At 45.4% G+C, this 15,545-nt stretch overlaps 1 protein-coding gene and 1 long non-coding RNA gene across 4 annotated transcripts in view; one reads left to right on the plus strand and one right to left on the minus strand.

Moving 5' to 3' along the window:
• Positions 1–2,899: 2,899 nt before the first annotated feature.
• LOC113840286 (uncharacterized) lies at positions 2,900–4,914 on the minus strand. Its single transcript, XR_003493064.3, has 2 exons — positions 4,648–4,914; positions 2,900–3,991 (listed from the first exon to the last, which is right to left on the minus strand). It is a non-coding gene; the product is annotated as an uncharacterized lncRNA (long non-coding RNA).
• Positions 4,915–4,920: 6 nt separating this feature from the next.
• CYFIP1 (cytoplasmic FMR1 interacting protein 1) overlaps positions 4,921–15,545 on the plus strand; it is a 63,509-nt gene continuing 52,884 nt past the window's right edge. Inside the window, exon 1 of one of the 3 annotated variants that reach the window (XM_027446899.3) lies at positions 4,921–5,117. The gene's annotated coding sequence lies outside the window, so the exon portion shown is untranslated. Of the gene's footprint in view, positions 5,118–13,037; positions 13,171–15,545 lie in introns of those variants that run through there. The other 2 variants (XM_027446895.3, XM_005024843.6) reach the window with 2 other exon arrangements.

The raw sequence follows: 15,545 nt of genomic DNA on the forward strand, positions 1-15,545 counted from the left end.
AGAAGCAGTTGCTTTATTCTTCCTTTCTGTACAGTGATTACCTTTACCTTCAGTGAAATTCTTGCTTTTCATAGACTTGCCTTGGCTAATACTAAGGAGATGTGGGGAAAAAAAAATCCTTCAGCCCTTCATGTTGATGAAGCAGTGATCCATAATAAATTCCTTTACAGCTCTTACTTACTTTGTAAGTAAAATGCTAGTGAAATATAGTGAAATTGCTGTTTCAACCAATTTCCTGCTAGGAAATTAACCGTGCGTTCTGTGGAGAGACCTCTGTGTACTTTGGAGGTGGGTGATACCTGCTCCTTATTGCTCAGCCAGCTTCCAGTGGTGACCTGCTCTTCTGTCATCATGAAAGCACAGTTTGGGGGTATTTTAGCAATTTGCTCAAATTTCTGAGTAACGTTTTCTGGTTTCTGATTCTCACAGCAGTGCTGTTACTTGGATCACATCCCATGTCCATTAGTTCTGGACACTGTTAACCTTGTTTCCAAATTCCTGCTTCTGTCAGTCACCTATGAATTGATTTGAATCTTAAATTTTAGATCCTCCTCTTTGATGAGGAGGCACAGTGTTCGAGTATGCCTTACTTGCACTTTTAGGATTTCAAGTACGCAATTGCAGAAATGTTAGAAAAACTACGCCTGATTCGTTGCACTTATGTTTAGATTTGAGGGGGTTCTGACGTAGTCTTTTGTTTTGTAAATGATTAAGTCTAACTAAGGAAAGCATAAAAAAAAAAAAGGCAAAGCATCTGAAAACTGAAATTTCTACGCTTCTAAGGGGTATCTTCTAATTTGAAATTATATTTTAAAAGCCCACTAGGTGGCAGACTTCAAAATTTCAAGGGATTGTTTTTATCAAGTTCTCTTTTTGAGCTGACGGTTGTTGCATTTCATAACATGATCTAAACATGAAGGCACAAGAAGGCCTGCTTGGGTTTTTGAAAAATGAAAATAAGCACTCGAGTGATGTACAAGGGAGAAGTGAACGGTTTTGTAAAGCAGCACGGATGTAGGTGGAATAGCAAGCATGGATTTGGGTCTTTAAAAATGAGGATTTGGCTAAATGGGATTAGGAAAAATTATAATATTCAAGGTATGGTGTTAAATCCGATATCGAAAGTGTCTGGAATAAAGCACACTGTTATCGGGTCCTGTCACAGTTGAATTTGTGCTTTATTTCGACATTTCTTTTTTCCTCTTTATCTTCTGGGTGCACTCTGTGAGAAGTTACAGCAAAGAGGCCCTTATCTGTCACAATACTTTTCTTCCTTCTCCTTTTATTTCTCGTGACCTTCTGTCATATCTAGGTCCCATTTTAGCACAGATTTTGTAAATTCTCTTAATGCTTTCTTTGTTGTTTACTTTTAATAACCTTCTAATTACCCACTAGGTCCTTGAGGACCTTTGCTTGTGTCACATTACTGATGTCAAGAAAGTTAGCAAGTAGTTGTGAATCCAAAGAGGCCAAGTGAGGGATTTGCGGCAGGGCTTGCATGATACAGCATGTGACCCAGAAACAGCAAACAGAATGTTTGTGTGTGTTAAAGCTAATAAGGGTGACAAAGTTGGATGTAGTGCTACTATTCATGTTATTTCCTGACACGGTGCGTAGCTGGAAGAACACAACTGTTGATCTGGGGAAGGCAACCTGTTATCATGTAATGCTCAATCCGTAACAGTGCCTCGTGCCTTGGTACTAGTTTGTTAAAACAAAAATGTAATGCTTTTACAGAGATTATTGAAATCTTCTGGTACGTTTTGAAAGATGAATTGCATAGCAAATGTGCCCTAGTCTTAGGGCAGGTTCTTGCTTTCTGAGCTTTCTGCTCACTGATGTCTTTTGAGACAGTTGTCGCTTTCTGCTTGAACTCCCCAAGTGCTGTGCCTGTCTCCTCCTGAGAGCTGAAGCTACAGGCTTGTGCTACGTGGTGTGGGAACATGGAGTGTGTTCGTAGTCTTGCTGTGCTTCAAACTGTTGGCCATGTCTGACACAAAATGAAGTCTGTACTGACCTCTTGTGCCAAAAATCTCCATTTCTCTTGAGTATGGATAAGTGGCTGATGATTTGCCAGGTGTGTGGATTTATTTCATTGATTTTCAGACAACTTTGTAGTTTTGCATGATCTTGGGATCATCATGGCCATCGCCCATCTTGGCTTCATAAAAACCTTTCTGTGTTGAATCATGACGGTTTCCTGTGCTGTCTGTCTTCCTTTCCAAGGAGGAAGAGATCTCTGTGGGCTCATCTGATGAAAACTAAATGGATAGATGGATATGCTGTTGAGCTTAATTGCTAGAATATCCAAGTGGAAAGGTGCAGAACTGGAGAATATGTAAGCATTTTAAACATATGTAGGCAGGACCCCAGGGCTCCTGTCAGACCTCCTCATTCACATGGAACAGAAGCCTTCTGTAGATTCCTGTGGGCTCCCAGAGAAGATTTTCTTTCTCAGACCTTGCATAAATACTGTAAAGCCCAAAGACAGGAATTCAAAACAAAACGAAACCAGCTAGAATTCAGGAAATAGACTTGTGGGTGTCTGTGGCTAGCATAGTGCTTTGAACGAAGGCTTCTGCTAATGTACAGAGAATTGGATTAAGCTTGTTACTAACTAATATCTGTTGTTCATCTGATGTAGGTGTAAGGTATGCAGGTTGTTAGGAACGTAATGCATTGGTGTTATTGATCTCGGCAAGGATAGCTAGCAAGTAGGGGTTAAATACCAGGTTTAGATAAATTCCAGGCAAGTTAGGGCTGTTTGAGATCTCAGTTCTGGCCGCTGGCATCATAAAACACAGACCTATCTTCCAGTGGGCAGGTGACCAGGTGAAAGCTAGGTATATGTAGATAAACATGGCTTTGGCCAGGCCCAGAAGGCCCTCATTCATGTAGCAAGGATAAGAAGGACAGATGCTGTAAAGAGAGAAGCTGGTCATGAGGACCCACTGAACTCCTTAAGCACTGCAGACAGTTCTTCATTAAGTTGCACGAAAGTGGAAAGGGCAGGGAGGCATGGAGGCAACCCGGAATTAAATCAGGCAGCTGGAATGCTCCGATATGGGCTCCTCTATAACAATTCTGGTAAGCTTGCCTCGAATTACATGAGGACATATGCATCCAGATGGTAAGATGGGATTGTCCTTTAGTTCCAGTATCAGAAAATAGAAAAGCAACACAAATCCAGGTATGCAGAAAAGCTGTATCATCATCAGTTATCATCGGTATGTTTTACCTCATGGATAGGCATAAACTTGGGTATGGAAATGTCAATAAACAGCGGATTGCTCCAGTAGTGGGGAAGCAGCTCCTAGGCTGACTCAGTGACTCTAGAAGGAGCATGGGAAGACCCGGGGCTCAGCCGATCCTTAGGGTAAGTTGTTATTGCTAGGACAGTGCGGTGCCTCCTGGCAGTGTCTTGCTTTCATGCAAAGCAGCCACTCCTGGCACCAGGTGACTTTGGCAGGTAACACTTCTGGGAGCTGCAGCGGCAGTCTTGCCCAGGAGCACGGAGTGGCACCCATTTGGGGGCAAGCCACAGTTGATTGGAGCTCACTGGGACCTTACAGCTTCGGAGCAAGTTCCACGTCTAGAAACATTGCCCTTCAAGTCTCCCTTGCTGCTCTCTAGTGGCTTGGGAACTGGGGTCTCAATGCTGATGCAGACCAAGCGGCTGCATTAAGACAAATCTGTTGTCAGTTTGCACTCACCCAGGACACGGAAACTAAACCAATCCTGCATTATAAAGGTGAGTTGTTCTTTAACAACTTTAACTTCTATTTTAACAACATTGCCCCAAGAGTAGTTTGTAGAAGAGGGTGCAGTATCAGCCAGAAACAAGCATCTCGCTCTCGTCATCTTCTACAATTTTCACTGGCCTGGTTTTAGGCTGATCAGGAACTGTGACAGGTGAAATTCATTCATTCGGTGTATGCACTCAGAGTACATCAGGGAAACATCCAGGCAGAGAAGCAGCAGCAGCCCCATCCTAGAAAAGAAACTTGCACAGATTAACAGACAAGCACTGAATGCAGTACTGGAAAAAATAAGACTCTGGAGATATGGCAGTAACACGGTGAAATGGGAACAATAACGTTTTGAAATGATGTATAATTTCTCCACGAGCTGTTGGAATTCATGATGATGTGGAATAATGTGATAAGACGGTACTCAAAGTAATGATAATTACGGGATTTAGCAACTTATTCCCACTTTCTGAAGGCTGTCTTGTAGATATTGAAAAAAAAAAAAAAAAAAGGCTGTTTAAGGAAACTTAGTACAGGGGTAACTCATTTAGAGAAAAAAAAAATAATCAAGTAAAGGAATAATTTTGAGGAAAACTCAAACTTGTTTGGAAGTTTCCAAGCTCTAGGTTGCCAGTAACCTGTATGTGTGTACTCTGCTGGATTCTGCCTGCCATAAATTAGAGCAATTTTGACAAGCTTTAACGAGGCAGTTCCATGTCGTGGTAGAGCATACGTGTTCATGGGATGAATCTTGAACAACCAGAGCTTGAAATGGGAGAAGGTGAAGCAGAAAAAGATGTAAGCAGCCTTAAAAATGAGCAACTCCCTGGTGCGTACAGCAGCCGTGGCGTCTCGGCCGGGACGAGGGCTGTATGCGGGCACCACCCAGAGGAAATACCTTCAGGGGGTTTCCTGGTGCCTCCCCTCTGTCTTTCAGCTTAGATCCTTGACCCTTATTGCCAAACTGAAGGAAAATAAATAAACCCAGGCGTTAATTTTCCACACGGGGGGGTGGCACTGGGGGGGCTGGGGCTGCCCCCGGCTCTCCCTTGGCGTGCAGCCCCGAGGCGGGCGCTGCCTTTTGGCGTGTTAAACCCAACAAAAACCCCAACCCCCGCCCTCCTCTCGTCAGGGGGAGGCCGAACCGGAGGGCCGGGGAGGGAAAAAGCTCGGTGGCGGCGGGACGAGGAGGAGGAGGAGGAGCTGGAGCGGCAGGAAGGGTGTTTCCCTGCGCCGCTCCAGCTCCCGGTGACTCAGGCAGGAAACTCCCAGCCCGGCGCGGCCCAGGAGCGGAGCCACCCGCCCCGAGTCCCTCCCGGAGCCCCCCGGAGCCGGGCCGGGACCCCCGGAGCCGGCAGCGCCCAGCGGGTGAGAGCCGGGGGGCGGCGGAGCCCGCCCCGGGCTGCGGGGCTCGGAGCGGGGGGGGCCCGGCCCCGGCTGCGGGCCCCGGCGGCGCCGCCTCAGGCGCGGCCTCGCCCCCTGCCCGGCGTAGGGGCGGCGGGCGGTGACCTCGTTTGGGGGCTTTTTAGTTTATTTTATGGTGTTTTGGGGTCTTTTCTCGTAGCTCGGGTGGCTGCAAGCTGGCCTGTCTCTCGTTTGGCGTCAAAAGTCCTAATGCTCGCCTCAGCAACCGCGACCCGTCGGCTGGTACTGCAGGGGTTGCTTGGGTTTTGCTTTCTGGGCTGTCCCCCAGCGGGTTGGGGACAAAAAAAATCGTGTATAAGTTCACCCTGCATCAAGGTGGCGGTCCCGTGGGTCTGCAGGCACTGAGCAGGGCTTTTGGGGAAGTCGAGCTTTATCCAGTTAAATGAGTGATGTTTCAGCGAAACCCGTGGTGTGAGGGGGTAGCAGGGTGGTGGATGAATCCACGGACACCGTGTACATGGCTGGGATGTGTTTCCGACAGATAAGGGCTGAAACATTTCATCCCTTGGAGTCTTTCCTTCAGCCCCTGAGGTATCCCTCTAGCTCCTCAGTGGCTCTGTGAAGTCTCTGCCCCCTCGGTGAGCCCTCGCTGCCTTGCTGGCTCATTCCCGTGCCACCCCACGGTAGGTCCGAGTGGCATTTAGACATGTAGATTGGTATTTATGCTACCGGGAAGTCGTCTGGGAGTCTGCCCCGAGTGGAGGAAAGCTGCCTGGAAGGGTTTCTCCTTAATTACACAGCCCTGCTGCTGTAAGCCAAGGAAGAGGCAAAGCGTAGGTTAGGCTCTGCAACGAGCAGGGTCCTTATTGCGTTTCCCTCCTTTGTCACAACTGTATTAACTTACCGAAAACTTCCCCGTGCGGTGTCCCTGCTCAGCGTGTTTTTCAGAGCGGGACTTCTAATAATACCCTAAGATAACTTTTTGTTTTCTGGCTTATGCTGGTATCAGTATGTATACAAACTGCCTTACACACGGGCTGAGTCTGCACGCTCTGTGCTCACAAAGGTTCTTGCTTCGTAGTTTTATCCAACTCCTGCTTTCTACCCTTTCAAAACCTCTTTTTGTTTCTTTCCTCCTGACCTAATGTAACAGACTTCTCAGAGTTCCCAAACAACTGGCCCGTGAAGCCTGGCTGGCGCAGGCAGCCGGTGTTTCTGTGGCTGCCCAGAAGGAGGAGGAGGAGATATTCGGAAACAGCCTGCACAATATCGGGGTACAGCAGCATCAAAGCTTGCTCGAGGAAATGTGCAGTTCATTTTCTTTTTCCTTTAAAGGATAATGTTGCTGGGTAAGACTGCATTGTTTGCAGACCTGGGGTTTGGTCAGCTCCCATTTAGGGTGCTGAGGAGGAGAGTGGAGTAGCGTTTGAGATGTGTTCAGACCTCTGCTAACTGAGGTCTGGATATTGTGTTAACTATTAAGGGGATTTGAATTGTGATTTTTTTTTTTTTTTAAAATACACCTTATGAGAAAGGGAACATTCCACAAACAATCCATAGTCTTTGTTTCTTAACTCCTGAATGCCTGCTTGACTTACAAAAAATTGTAATTCTTTAGTGTACAATGTACATATGCTATCTAAAGCATTTGTTAACAAAATCCTTGTTTTTTCAATTTGCTTTAGGTAGAAATCTGCCCCTAGGCTTGAACCCACAATCTCTCTTGACCAACTACACAGACCTTAAAGTATAATTAATAGATAGCTGTTCCAGCTGCATGATTATATTAGATGTTTGTCTCGTATGCGGCTTAATTTTGTTTAATGCTTTCTTTATTCCCTCTGGGAGAGAGGTATCTTGGAAGGTGACTAGTCCCTGAGAGCAGGTGCCATGATCTTTTCATAACTTGTTTCTCAGAATCAGCAGACTTTATTTTGTTCTTTGCTTTTTCTTGAAAGACTTCTGAGACATTCAGATCAAGGCTTGTTTAAAGAGTGGAGACTTCAGAGCAGTTGTACTGGATCTACAAAGTTACATAAGACGGAACAAAAATCCCTTACAAAGCTCCTTTTCGTGGATTCAGTTTTATTCATCGGTTGGCCAGAAAGCTGCTAGAATCGCTTGCAGTGTTACAGAAGAGAAAATTAATTTTAGGATAATTTCCACATGCATTTATGTATGAGTCAAGACGATCCCATTTTACAGTCATTGCTCCGCGTTCTCGGGGCGAATTCTTAATGTGGTTCCTTCACTGTACCAACAAGTAAAAGTAAACTTTAATGTTGGGCAGTGTGCTGTACTGTAGTGAATCAGAAGTCAAGATGTGACCGACTTGGCTTCTCTTGAAACAGCGGCAGGGAGAGTTTCTGAATTTTTATTGTCTATGTGTTTTTAAACAGCTGTAGCTACTATGGCAAGCCCCAGCTCAAGAAGTAAATATTCATGACCTGCATTAAAGGCTTGTTTCTGTAGGGGTTTTGCAGGAGCTTGACACAAACTGAGCACAAATGGCCGGCGAAGTGGTGCAGATGGATCCGTGTGTGCACATGGGAATGTGATTCATGGAACTGCTTCTGAGCTCCCCCTTGGACGTGCTCTCGATTAGATCACTTGGTTATCTGAAAGTGAGAAGTAAACAGAACAGGCTTGGAAACTCCTGATATCCAGAATGTAAAACTTGTTACGAGTGGGCTCTGGTAGACTCTCTTCTCAGGAGGGGTGTGAGAGGAGGAAAGGTGGACGTGATGGTCCTCCAGCTGGGCAGCTGCTCCCGGGTCCTGCAGGCACCTTGCTGGGAGAGGTGCCCTGGCACAGCTTAAAGTGAATACCCGTCACGAAAGGTGAAGGGTATTCATTTTACCTATTGCCCTTAGTAATGCTTTCCTTATTTCAGATAACTGGGTGACACTGACATGTAAGGAGCTGGCACTTAAGGTTTGGCTTTTGTTAGGAACAAGCCTCTCAAAGGAGTGGTTTCTGCAGGTTTTCTTTTCGGGAGTGTTGGTCAGGAGGTGATAGAATGACCAAACAATTTTTTAAAGCCAAGAATGACTCAATTGGAGCATAAAATGCCTTTTCCCCTCCCCTTCCTCCATCCAAAGGCATCTTAATATTTTAGAGAAGGTGCGGACTTACACTTTTTAGATGACTGTTTCTACAAATGGTCAGCAGGGGTGAGTCTCTGTAATGCTCTTATGAATGCATACAGTATAAAGCATAAGAAAAATAAACAGTGCTGGATGTTTTAGAAAAAAACAAAACAACTAAACACCTGTTTTTCAAAGCCAGCACTATGTTAGGACATAGAGAAGGCTCTTGGGAGACCTCACTGTGGCCTTCCAGTACCTAAAGGGGGCCTGCAAGAAGGCTGGGGAGGGACTCTGTCAGGGAGTGGAGTGATAGGACAAGGGGGAATGGCTTTGAACTAAGAGGAGATTTAGATAAGACATAAAAAAGAAGCCAGAGAAGCTGTGGCTGCCCCATCCCTGGAGGTGCTCAAGGCCAGGCTGGATGGGGCTTTGGGCAAACTGGTCTGCTGGGAGGTGTCCCTGCCCATGGCAGGGGGTAGAACTGGGTGGTCTGTAAGGCCCCTTCCAACCCAAACCTTTCTGTGGTTCTCTGACATGAGTCTTAAGAGTTGATGTGCGAGGTAGTGATTCTGGAAGCTGTGTCTGGAAAATGACTTGAAAAGAGTGCACCCCCATCTCCCTGGAGGAATACCATGTTTTCTTCCCCACCCTGGCCCCTGATCTTGTGAAACCAAAGCATGGTTCAAGACCTTACATACTTTGTTTAACAAGAAGGGTTGTGTTAGTGCATGGACCGAAACAGGAAGACTCCAGGCTCGGTCCTTGTGGGTCATTTCCCTCACCTGTAGCATGGCAGCCTGGTGCTCTACCCACCAACATACCTGCTGCTTTCAGTGTGTGTGTGCAGGTGGAGCCTCTTGTGATTAAATAACAGCACTGTGTTGTCTTCCCTCTAAAAAGGATAACTCACCAAGCCCGTGTGGAAGAGGCAGTGCATAAGCAACGTGTGCCAGCAGCCTTTCCACAGGACGCGTTTGTGGTGCTGTGTCTGAGGAACGCACCCCCGCTTTCTCCTCTTCTTTCTGGGATCACGGTGGTTCTTGCTGTTTTCTTCCTTGTTCCTTGCAGAATCCTTGCATTGGGAATCTTCTCCTTGCTAAGAAACGAGAGGGCTTTTCACAGCTGCTGAGCATGCCCTAAGTTGAGTGCTTCAGTGCTTAGCTGCTGTGCTGGGTTTGAGGCATTCCCAAAGCAACGCCGAGCAGCATTGGCTCCTAACACATCTGCGTGGCATTACAGGAGCTGGTTTACAGAGCTCCTGCAGCAGCAGGAGGAATCTGAAACACCAGTGTGGGAAACATGCACGTCGAGGGTGGCTGCAGGAGATCAGCAAAATGCCCAACGCAGCAAAACACGAGGAGAAGATCAAACCAACAGGGGAGGAGTGAGCTGCGTGAGGGGAAAAGCACATGAAAAAGGGAAGGGGAGTTAGCCAAGAAGCAATCAAAACAAAGAACTGGAAGTCAAAGGACAGCAAAACCTAAGCTGCGCTTGCTGCAATTCAAAGATGTAGCATCAGAGAGTGTTAAAGGGGCGAGGGAAATGAGCACAGCAGAACCCAACCTAGAGTGAGGGGATAGACAGAGCTTCAGCTTCCGTCTGTCCTGAGGAGAGGCCAAGTACTGCAGAAGGGTTTTTCAAATATGTATGGAAGTTTAAGATTCATGCAATTCTTAATTTCATATTCATGCAGAATATAAATTCAGCTTGGTAAGAATTAAGCAAATCAACACAAGCCACCTGGCCCCACCAGTAGTGGGTATGTATTTTTTTTTTAATTATTATTTTTAAACAAAGGGGCTTGTATTTTGGGCTCGAGACTTAGTTACACAGATAAACCAACCCAAGGAGAAGGCCTGTGAATTCCTGCAGTGCGAGTGCTGTTGCAGAGCAGACAGACCCTCCCTCCTCGTCCGCGTGCGTGGGATTCCTTCCGAGCGAGGAACTGCGGGGCTGGGCCCCTGCCGTGCCACCATGGATTTACAAACAAAACGGGCAGCAGTGAGCAGAATCAGGCTCCTGTTTTTGAAGTGTGTGAGTTGCACTGTGTGGGGCTATCACTCAACCCTAAGTTTGATCATCGGGATGTTGCTGGGCTGTAAGAACGTGGCAGGAGGCTGGTAGCCCTGGAGGAGGGGGGGTGCCTGCAATTCCTCCACGAGCGTGACTGATTCTCAGCTGCCTGCTGCTCTGTGTGTCAGCCAGCCGCTTCATCTCAGTCACCACGGTGTTGGCAGCAGCATCCTGCTGCCCTTGGTGGTGCTGTGGGCAAGGAGGGACGGCCCTGAGTCACGGCAGCGAGGCTTTTGGGTTCCACGCATGGAGCTGTGGCCGCTTCCCCGAGCATCCGGCACCGCACCGAGTTCAGCATTACTGTTATGTGACTGTTCTTCTAGGGTTTGCTGTGCTGCTGGGGTAGGATAATTCAGTCTTTTTTTTAATTTATTTTTTATTTTCCTTTTTACACTTCCTGAGCCTTTTTTTACTCCAAATGCAGACTTCATGAAAGCTTAACTGCCTGTCAGATCTGTTGCAGAAAGGCCTGTCAGCCTCTGTTTGCTTCCTTCTGTCCCTTACTTTAATAAGGTGGGTCAGGAAATGATGTGAAAGGACTTTTTCTTTGCTCCCTCAGCTTATGCAAATCTGTTGCTTAGGAACGAAGAGGAGCTCCAATCCTGAAAAAAAAGCACCCAAACCCATCCTGCATGAATCCCCTTCGCAAAAAGGCAGATCCTGCCATCAGAGCACTGAAAAAGAGCATTCAGATGGGACAGGTCCAGCATATTGCTGTTCTCTGAAGCAGTTTAGTTATCAGCTTGTTAAAATCGCTTCTGCTCAGCCTGAGCCGATAGATCCGCAGTTGAGCAGCTGCTGGTTTTGAAGCTTATTTAAGACCAAATAAAACTAAAAGTGAAATTTTGAAAGAGATCTTGGAAGTTGCAAAGAAAAGTGAGCATCACAGTTGTTGCTGTACTGTTCTTGGAAAGGAAGATCAGTTCCTTTCATTAGCTCTTGCCTTCATAAGGGCCTGTTGTGTTCGGTCTCCTGGTTTATCTTGAGCTGGAACACTACGAGGAATATTGAATCAATTCATCTTCATAGAAAAATGACCCAATCGATTTTCTGCGAGCCAATATCATGGAAGAATGGCACAAGGGAACAGAAGAAATGAGAAAAATGTTGCGTTGCTATAGGGATAGAGCTGAATGTCTGCTGTGCAGAGCCAGCCTGTTCCTGCGGGAATGCTGTCACTGATTCCTATGGAGATCCCTGAGGTCCCAGTTCATTAGATCTTTCGCTTGTCTTTTTAAGTTTATCCCTATTTTAATTCCTCTCCTACTGTGGATGGTCTGCTTGAATACCTTTGTGCCTCTTTTTTTTGAAGGATATGCTTCTTTTCCCCTTCCTTAGCTGCTGCACTTAGAATTATCTGAATTTTATCATCATATCCTGCCCTGTGAAATAGATTAAGCTTTGGCTTATTTACTTCTTTAAGCCTATTTTTAAAAATCAAAACAACTCGTGCAAAGGCATTTCAATTCACAGATTGCACTGCAATCATAATTTTCAGTATCCATGCTAGGCTTAGTTTAAGACTCCTGGTTTAATTTGAAATTCAAAGATGCTTTTGGAGACTTAGGAAAGAAAAGAGCCAGTGTCAAAGGAAGTGCTGTTTAAAGTGCAGACAGACTTCCTCTTTGTCTTATTTTGAGCCTGGGAACATGCACAAGCACTTGGAGCTGCAGTGCATCTGTTCAAAAACAAAATGAAAAAATGTGTCCAGTGGGCTGCAGAAAGGCACAGGGAATCCCCTCCCAGCACCTGCCTGCAGTCAAATACAGCACTGTTCTCGTCTGTGAAATCATAAAAATTTCTAGAGCTTCTGTTATCCAGCAGTTTTTTGATAAGTCATTTATAGCCACCCTTAATTATCTCAGGCTTGGGCATGATTCTTCTTCATTTTTTTTTGGATAAGAAATAGTTTTTTGGGGTTTTAAGGAAGTTTTTATTTATATCACTTCCTTTTTTAAATGCATTTGTAGATTTCACAGCTGTCAGGCTGAAGTATAACTGTATTTTTGATGGATTCATGCTTGCTTTAAAAGTTCATGTGTGCTCAGAACTCGTGGTTAAATGAAAACACATACTTTTTTTTTTTTTGAGATGAGTCTTTAGATACTGGCATAGATACAGATGAGTCCTTGTGGTCTGACTTGCATTGTGTGTAAAGCCATGCAAGCAGAGATCCAGGCACGTTACTGCATCTGCAACAATTCCTGGAGCTCGTGGTTTCAGTAGAAACCAGGTGCCAGAAAGTGCAGAGAGTGAAGAGAGAAGCACATCGACCTCTGGGCGCTCTGGCAACCTTGTTAAACCGGGAGGAAAAACCTCAGGCAGAAGTGAAAAAGATAGAGTGCATCTTTTGCAGCTCTCTAGCACAGCCGTCCCCCAGATGCCACGTGAAGCTGCAGCGTGGTGAGTGTGTGCAGGCAGCCCGTAAGTTTTGACCAGGCGTGGAGGTGGTGCTGACCCCCTGCTCGTCACAAGTCATGTGCTGCACACTCTGATCTTACCCAACAAAGATTTTCATCAAGTACTTTTAGTGGAGAAGGGCTTTATTCTTCATCTGTAAGTAGATCACCAAGCCCAGTTACGAGGTTCAACTTTTCGTGTTGACAGTCAGTGTCCTTCCGAAGTTCAGATGGATTGATCTTGAAGGCCATTAGAGGCTGTTTCTGGGGGAAGTCTTGCCCAAGTGTTTGTGGCAGAAGCTTAAAAGGAACTGCTTGGTCATTTCTGCACTTGGAAGGAGGTCTCAAGAAGCCTACAGTTACTTAAGTTCATTTGCTTTACCCTTTTTTAAGACTTAGTTGCCAGCTACAAGTTACATCTTCTGCATCTGGGGTGCTGTTGCTGTCATGTTTAAGAGCTATCTCCTGTCATCTGCCAACATCTTCCTGTTTTAGGTATTTATAGACTATTTGTGAATTATCTCCTGATCTTCTGCTTAATAAATAATTTGACTCGCATAACTCTGTCACTGGCAGAAATCTTAAAAATTCAACAGTGGTGTTTTTGTGTGTGTGTATTTTTTTTTTCTTTTTCTCCTGCCTCCTTAAGTCATTAGGATTTTTTTTTTTTTTAAACTTTGAGCTTGCAAGTGAAATTGTATTACAGCAGTCCTCATTTTTTCATAGTGATTCTGGAGTTAATGCACTTTTCTCTATGCTCTAATTTCTTAGTCCTTACTTTCTATACTTTTTATTTTTTTTATTTTCTTCTGGTAACTTTTAATTGGTTGTTGCTGTTCAAAAGACATAAGCAGGAGGAAATTATGGGAAGATTATATATGTATCTTTTTTTATTCCAAATAGTTTGAAACCTCAGAAGGGCCTAAAGAACAAGCTGAAAGATGCATGCTGGGCATTTTCTGATGTGCTTAGAATTAATCTTTTGCTATTACGTTATTCTGTAGGGATGGAGATGTGGAAAGGTTTTATTGATTGCTGTTAGGATTGACCCTCATCTTTAAAAACCAGAGAGTGATGCTGAGCAGGGCACTGTGTGCAATGCCATTGCATGACTGTGAGCAATGTACGGAAAGCTGACACTTAAATAGATCAGCAAACCTTCTGTCTGAATAATAAGCAAGTTCCTAAGTCAGATCAAAATGTAAGAAACGCTGAAGGAGCTTCAAGGTCTGGTGCCTTTCCTTGGTTTGTTTTTCTTGTGGACCAAATGTCACGGAGACAGCATGGTAAGCTCTGCAGCATAAGCTTTTCTGGGCAGGTCAGGCTGGTGCTCGTCTCCTCCAGAAATGAAAAAGAAAATTCAAGCTAGTCAGTGACCTTGCACTAGCATACACAAAGTTTCCCTAAAATAAAAAACTGTGAATGATGCCTCTGACCCTTGGACATGATGGGACTTCGCACTGTAAGACTGAATCTTGCCTGTGCAGGAGACAGGGATTTTTGTGTGCTGGCTTTGAAATCCAGAAAAAGAGGCTGGGAATCGGCCCAGACACTGCTGTCTCAGTTAGGATGCTGAGTGTGCTCATCAAACACCAGCATTGAGCTAACCAGCATGTAGGGGTGTGGGAGTCCCTCTCCTGGAGGGAGGATGAAAGGTAATGAGTGTTTGTTTTTAATAAGTTGTGTACTTCGAGGAAAACATGTTCCTGGAATGCTTTGTCTTTAGTGCTGTAATGCTGGTTGTGATGCAAAGATAATAAAAAGGGGAAAAAAAAAAATCAAAAGTAATTCACACATTGTCTCCTCAGGTAGGTGTAAACCTCAGGTAGGTGTAAAGCTGAAAACACAGCATCACAGGAAAGTAGTAGGAAATAAACCTTACAGCCTGGGCAAATTGACTCTGATATGATTATCAGAGTAACTACGGTGTTTTAATTTGTTCTCATTTAGGTAAACTCCTAATCAGACTGGCTTATGATTTTTTAAGGAGGTCTTTTGAAGTTTCTTATGTTCTTCTGCCAGAAGGGAGTCTGCTAAAATGCTGGTGCTGCTGCCCAGTAATTTCACCTGTAACTTCACTCGAACTGAATGAGTCCCAAGGAAGCAAAACCATCCAGTTTTGTGTCTTGGGAATTTCAGTTTCCTTAATTTAATTTTCCTGATACTTGAGGGGGGGGGGAACCTCTTTTTGCCAGCCATTCGTGTTTGTACATCAGAAATAACTGTTGTCTTTTGGAGCTGGTTTTACTAACATCAGCAGCAAAAAAGGAAGGGGGGAAAGCAACCTTGAAGAAAATCTTTGCTGCCCAGGTGGCAGGGCTCGTGCATCAGGAGCTTTTGCTCCTGCCCTTCTCGCTGCTCTCAGGCCTCTGCTGCTCGGTCCCAGGGGCAGAGGGCGAGCAGAGCTGGGCCCTGGCCACGTCTGCAGATGTGTCAGAGCTGGGCAGGAAGGGGCTTCTTCCTCTTTCATGTCTTGCTAGATAATTGAATTAAAAAGCGGGGAACTGGCATGCTGAAATGGCTTGGTCAGCCCAACACCAGGCATGCAGATCAAAATTACCACGAGGCCATGAGCGACCTTAAAACAGGGCTTTTGTAACAGTCTGCACGCAATTAGTTACGTTCTCCTGGGCCCAGAAATGCTGATTTATCTTTGTGAAATCATGCCGAAGGGCTTGGAAAAAGCGTGCCATCCTGTATTTCTTCTCACAGGCCAGGGGCAGCAGGAAGCTGCGTTTCCCTGCCTCACGCGTCCCTCCTGCTGACAGGGGTTCAGTGGGTGTGTGCTGTGAAATGGGTGGTGGCACTGTGAGTGAGAAGGGATTGGGGTTTTGCTTGTATGTATATCCTTGGCTCTCTTCTGTGCTGGG

This window comes from Anas platyrhynchos, chromosome 1 (genome assembly GCF_047663525.1).
Source record: "Anas platyrhynchos isolate ZD024472 breed Pekin duck chromosome 1, IASCAAS_PekinDuck_T2T, whole genome shotgun sequence".
In the NCBI taxonomy this organism is placed as follows: Eukaryota; Metazoa; Chordata; class Aves; order Anseriformes; family Anatidae; genus Anas; species Anas platyrhynchos.